Here is a 7,046-nt window from a genome sequence, read left to right on the forward strand (position 1 = left end):
TCTGACCAACATGCCATGTGCTATAAAGATTCATCCTGGTCCATTGATCTATGATTTATTTTCCAGAAAGATACCCGTTTTTGGTATGGAGAGACCAAGTGATGGCTGAACATCAATGTCTCTTGGTGCTTTGTTCCACCTGTCAGCATCCTCACCTGCCAGACTTTGTGTCATCATATCTCTTAGGAGGAGATGTCTGCCATCCATTCTTATTATTCTTATCCTATGCCAAAGATGGCTTGTGTTTACTGATGATTGTATTTCAGCAAGCAGTTCTTCTGTTTCTAAGGAAAAATAAGAGTGATTTTCTCTTAAAGGTAATGAAATGCAAGAAATGGCTTTACTGAAATTTAGACTTGCCCTCTCAAACAGAAACCCAGAAGGCTGTTCATGATGTACTGAATCTCAGTTTACTCATAGCAAGGAGGTCATATGGCCCAGGTGACCAAGGGTACCAACACCTCCGTGGAAAGCTGCAACTGACCCACCATCTTCAAACCTGTGATTGTCACGGTATACAGCTGGTGCCAATGACCTCCTGCCACTGCCTAGAGCCAGGCTGTCATCCCTGCTGTATTGACAGCTTAGTCTGCAGGAATGCTCATCTTCAGGGTCCTAGCCCTTGTCTTTGGATGAGGGTTTGCTGGTGTTACAGGCAACTTGCTGCTGGCCTTAAATTGCAAGCAACATAAGCAGATGCTTTGAGAGGCTTCTGGCAGGACTTTGATATCAAGGGTTGTTAAAGACCTTATACAAAGAACTGTAGAACTCTTTGAATGTATCTTTTTGGATCTTGGTTAGGCAGATACTTCTGGCTATGTACACCTGTATATTAGTGAGTCACACAGACTCTATTTCTTCCCCTTTGTTCCCTTCCTCACATTGTTTGTCCTCGGGGAGCTTGAGAGAAAAGACTTTCATGCCATACTTCTGTAGAGACAGCAATGGTTTTCCTTCCTTTCCTTCTTTTTGCAGAAACTCCAAAACTTGGAAAATCTAAACTGACTGGCAGAGAGCAATTGATGGAAGTTTTACCCAGCCAAGAAACACATGAGCTTTAAGAGTTCTGTAGCAGTATTATGTAACACTTCAAAGCTCAACTTCTCTCATCAAGACTGAGCACCCTGAAGCTATAGAATTGTACTCACATTTTGTGTTTTGGTCAAGAAGCTTGCAGGTGGTCCAGAGACCTTTTTCTTTTTTCCCAGCAAGGAGATATCTCTACTGATCCACACTCCTATAACTTCTAGTATAGACTCTTACAACTCCTTTTTTCCTCTGTCTTAGTATGAGTGCTATAGGAATCCTGAAAATGTACAGCATGCAGCTACATGCCTCATAAACAATGACAACCAATGCAAGCAATTCACACCTGTGCTTTGCTAACCGTGTTTCATCCCCCTTGATTTCAGAACGGAGTTAAAAATCCTCCTCATCATCTTCAAAGTCATTGATGGAATAATGATGAACACTCTGCTTTAGGGACTTCTCCATCCTCCAAGAAAGCTCCATGTTCAGGGGAGGATAATATTTCTGGCACAGTTTTTTGGTTGCAGGGGGCATCTTCAGTTGAGTATCCCTGTAGAAAGAGGAGACTGAGCTGAGCATGAGCCTGGCTGTGAAATAAAGAGCATATTCTTCTTTCAGAGCAGAGATTGATACTAAAGCATATACAATGGCAGGGAGAGTGGTACTAGATGATCTTTAAGGTCATTTGCAACCCAAATCATTCTATGATTCTAATGCATGCTAAAAGAAATAAAAGAAGAACAAGACACCTAACCTCCTCCAAAATGTATTTATTCACACCCCACAGCAGGGCAAGGGAATGGTCTGAGCAAGCAGGAAGATGGGGTGAGCTGTGATCAAGGTGTTGTCCCCAGGCTTTATCTCTAGGCCACTTCTGCCCAATTTTCAAATCTTTCTAGACCTTCCTATTTCACCTATAAAATGATGGCTTTAAATACTGCTTTTGTCTTTTATCCAGATAAAATGAGATTATGTTAATCATAAGGGATTGGGATAATATGATGATGGGGAAAATACCATTTGCTTTTGAATTTATGGTCCTACTTTGACAAAATCAAGCATAACATAACTATAAAAGATTGTTTTCTAAAGTTACAAACGGTGGACAAATGAAGAATTAAAGGCATGCTTAATCAAAGCCCTTGGAGCAGGTTGGGTGAAAGTGGCCATAAAATTACTCATTATCATATTTCTAGTCTGGACTGAAAAGTTTGAGCTTTCCCTTCTTTTTCACTCAACCGTGCTTTCTTTAGAAGGCATATTTGATGGTTTGATCCTGCTTCTTGCTTAAGTAAGACCATTTTTTTCTACATAATAACACAAGTCCAGTGCGCATGTTCCACTTGTGCTTTTCTGAAAAGTTACCACAGTGGTGTCATGCCATGCTTACAAATGTGATCAAACTGTTTATGCCAGTAGCAGTCCATGCCCTGATTAAACCTCAAATAACAGCTAATGCTGAAGAAACTGCTGAGCTGAAAAAGCCAGCCCTCCATCCTGCTTGTCAGAAAACAAACTGGTTAGATCTAACTTGCAGTTAGATCTAGTGTAGCAGCCCTAGCAGTGTGGCTCAAGTCTGGGGAGATGTTCAGGTCCTTTTATTTTGTCTTAGAAAACCATACTGTAAGAAATTACTTAGTCTAGCTGGGATTTAATAGAGCAGTTATATTTTATGTTGTGGAAAACTATGTTGATGGAAGAACATATTCTATGAGAAATAAGCTGTGCCCTCTCCTAATGGTTGTCTCCCTCTCCTGGTCTCAGCAGTAGCAGTCATTTTTCTCCTTCTTGGTAGTTGGTGCAGTGCTGTGTTTTGACTTTTGGCCTGGGAACAGAGCTGATAACAATGATGTTTTGGTCTGGCAAAGGACTTTGTGAGCCTCATGCTCTGCCAGGGAGGAGGGGAAGCCAGGAGGAAGCAGAGACAGGACACCTGACCCAAACTGACCAAAGAGGTATTCCATACCACAGCACGTCATGCCCGGGGTGTAACTGAGAGTTACCCAGAAGGGCTAGGACTGTGGGGGTTGGAGGAGGTATTGGTTGGTGCTTGGTCGGGCTAAGGGGGCGAGTTATCAGTCAGCTGGTGCTGAGGTGTTGTATTCTCTTCCCTTGTTATTTCCTTTATCATTATTATCATTGGTGGTAGCAGTAGTGATTTGTGTTATACCTTAGTTACTAAACTGTTCTTATCTCAACCCATAGGAGTTGCTTTCTTTTCGATTCTCCTTTCCGTCCCTCCAGGAGTAGGGGGAGGGAAAAAAAGGGGGGGGGGGTGGGTAGTGAGTGAATGTGCTGTCTGACTGGATTTAAACCATGACACTCCCTTAGGAAGGAGGGCTGTTGGCTGTGAGGACTTGCTATTGCACTGCTTTGCGGTCACGGTTCTCACTGCTATTAATTAACGGGAGTCAGCAAACCCTGCTTGAAGCTGGAAAAAAATCAAATCACTCCTTTCCTTCCCTTCTTCAAAGCTTTTGTAATTTTGTGAATACTGCAATTACTATTTTGAAAACAGTAAGCTCCAAATTGTCAAATTACATATATACTTATGTTAAAGAAAAAATAAAAAAATTGTGGCAATGTAAATTCATTGGTACCGGTAGGAAGTACAGTGGTGCGAAATGAAATCAGCCACATTGCTACTGGAAAATCTGTGGTGATTATCAAGCTACTAGAAGGTTCAGGGATTATTCCCAATTAATTTGATATACATGATATTCATTGCCTTTGCTGTACATACTAGTTATTCATATACTAGCCGATAAAAATTAAGCTATCCATAAGCCTGAAGGCTCTACTTTCATATGCAGTTTAATATGCCAATAAGGACAACGCAATTTCCTGAGGATGAATAACTAGGGGCTTGCTGAGAGCTAATGTGCCAAGGTGTGCACAGAAACAATCACAACCTTCTGGTCATTAATCCCTGGGATCAGCATGTTCTGATTATTACTATGTGATTAGTTAATAAAGCTCCTTTCAAAGTGGAAGAGAACTGCTTTCTCTGAGAACAATGTGCATTGCATCATCATGCTTTATTCATTCTGTATGAATCTGATTCTCGTTTAAGAGGATGTATTCTGGGAACTTAACATCTCTACTGACATGTGTCTGTTGTTTCCAACACTGCAAAACAAAACATGGTGATGATTATTGATTATTTTAATCTTAAGCAAATTTTTAAGAAGCAATTTACAGTGGGATCAGTGTTTGGATTGGGTATAAAAAATAGAGGTGAATGAGGGAAACTGATATTTCAGAGACAGATGTTTGTATATGTGACTTGGAAGAAGATGACATGTAATCTGAACAGCAAATATTTTCACTTTCTGATGTCCAGAAATGGGGTGATATTTGATTCAATATTTACTTTAAATTACTATTTACAACCAATTTTTTTTTAAAATAATTGCTTTGAAGAGTAGCTAGTTTAAAAAAAAAAAGCAAACAACAAACCCAAACCATAAATATTGGTCTGTTTTTATTTAATGCATATGTTGCATGACATTTAAATGTAAATTGCCGAGTCAACGAATTTGGAACTCAAAACAACTTAATATTAGTGCTTTTCATGTCAGCTGACAGAGCAAATTCATTGAATAGAATATTCACAGAAACAAATACAAATAAACCTCATCGTAGTAATTGATGTAAAATATTGTAATTATTGTAAAATATTAAATGAATACTTACAGATAGGGGCTTGGCTTTGTTTTGTTTTGGTTTGTTTTAGTGTTCTGTTTTGTGTTTGGTTTTGGTTTGTTTTGTTTTTTTTTTCCCAGGAGTACTTGGCACAGGTTAACTGATTAACTTCTGAAGCTAGAAAACAGATCCTTCCCACTCCTCTGTGGAAGTTTGATGAGTTCAGAAAAAGCAGTTGAGGACTAAATCCAGCCAAAAATTGTCTCAATCCCCAATCAGTAGCAGCCTGATCTCCTTCATCATTAAAAAGGTCTTTTTTAAGATACAGGTCACCGAATCACAGAACGGTTGAGTTTGGAAGGGACCTCTGGAGATCTAGTCGAACCACAGTATAAGGCTTCCCACAATGGAGCTGATATGGATTTGTATAAGTAATGAACAAAAATGTCTTTCTCCTAATACCATTAAATCAGTAGTTTATTTTAATTACAAATCTCTGCTGGAATATTAATGGAAGCATCTTTGTAGCCTTTTATCGTATAGCAAAACCTGAAGAAAAGATCGATTAGGTAGTGGGAGTCCAGCATAGGGCAGTCAGGATACTTAGGGGCTGGAGCATCTGCCCTGCAAGGGTAGCAGGGCAGCCTTAGAGACAGGGCTACTTCTGCCTGAAGAAGGGAAAGCTCTGGGGACACCTCAGAGAAGCCTTCTGCCTACAGACAGGTCACTAAGAAGATGAAGCCAGGCTCTCCACAGGAGTGCAAGGAAGCAGACTGAGGGTCTAAGATGAAACAGAAACAACCCAGAATATATATAAAGGGAAACCTTTTTCCACGTGGGAACAGTCCAGGGTGAAGCAGACTGTGAAGAGAAGCGTAGTGTCTGTGTTCTTGGAGCTTTTCATGATGGGGCTGGAGAAAGCACCAAGCCATGTGGACTAACATTCTTGCAGCTGCTGTTACGAGCAAGTGGTTGCTCTGGGATTTATCTTGGTGAGGATTCCATTGTGTATATCTGCTCTCTACTGACTTCTCAGATGCATTGTCCCTTATTTACAGTCTTCTGCTGCTAATGTGCAGACTTTCTACATAATTGAGTTTGTTTCATGTTTTAGCTCATTGCTTAGGTTATAAGCAAGCTGCTGTGCACTGGAGTTCTAGAAACTATAGCTGATGATGGTTTTTCATATTTCAAGCAACATTTTTCCTTGTTATCTTGTAAGAAACATTCCAACTCATTAGCCAGTTCATGTGCTTTGAAGATATTTTAGAGCACTCATTTTTCAATCATGACTTTGTGAAGAACAATGTCAACACCATTCAAGACTTTGTGTCTGTCACCTTCAACCACTCAATAAATTTTAATCAACAGTCTGGCAAGGCTTGTTTTCCATAAAATCACATTGAGTCACGTTGATTATTGTCTTCCTCTAATTCTTTATTAATTAAATCCTATGACAGATTAGATAGACTCTGCCTAACAGGAGCCAACAAAGGCTTACTAAGATGTTTCTCCAGCTACAACTAAAGAACATTGAGTCAGGAAAAAGGAAGAAGGATAACAAGGATCACAGAAAAGGCAGAAAGCTGGGGATTAGGTCAAAAAGTCCTTAACATTTGAGATTTGCTGTATCTTCCTGCTTACAGAGCAAAAACCATCAATAAATGTTTGGGCAGAATGAAGATCAGCAGTGGCAAATGCGTTGCCATGGCAGATGTAGGATGGCTCATTTTCTGTGGGTTGAATCTCCTACAATTGATTGTTTGATTTCACACTATTTTGTCTGAGATTGCTATCAAATTAAGCCACCATCTGTCATTCTGTTTATTCCTACTGAAGTGTGGACAATGTCACAACTCTTCCAGCAGGTATTTTCTCTTGCTTCTCCTAAAATTTATTTTAATAGAGGAAATCAACTGTCTAGACTCTTCTTTAGAAAATTTGCTTCATGACTTGTGAAAAAGTTATCTGGCCCTTCTGACTCAAGAGTTTGTCCCCTACCAATAGCTTGGTGTGCTTTTTTGGTTACTGCTGGCCTGGGAATCATTTCACCACTGTCATGAAAATACTCATCTAGTACCTCATCTTGCCTTTTGCCGGATGTAAAGCAGTAGATGATTATAGAAAAGCTGTTACTAATGAGGTAGAAAGAGTTGTTAAAAAATTGGGTGCCCATCTTTCTTTCTTTCCTCTTTTTTTTCTTAAAACACTTAAAAGGAATTTGCTTTGATCTTTGCCCTGCCTGCCATGGATTTTTATCTAACATCATTAACTTGTCTTATTACACCTTCCCATTACAATCTGAACTGGACATCATATTCATTTTACCTGTTCCTCCTTGTTTCCTTATTAGATATCTATTGTCTAGCTGG

This window comes from Pezoporus occidentalis, unplaced genomic scaffold (genome assembly GCF_034315485.1).
Source record: "Pezoporus occidentalis ecotype Australia unplaced genomic scaffold, CSIRO_AGI_Poc_V1 ctg306, whole genome shotgun sequence".
Classification (NCBI taxonomy): Eukaryota; Metazoa; Chordata; class Aves; order Psittaciformes; family Psittacidae; genus Pezoporus; species Pezoporus occidentalis.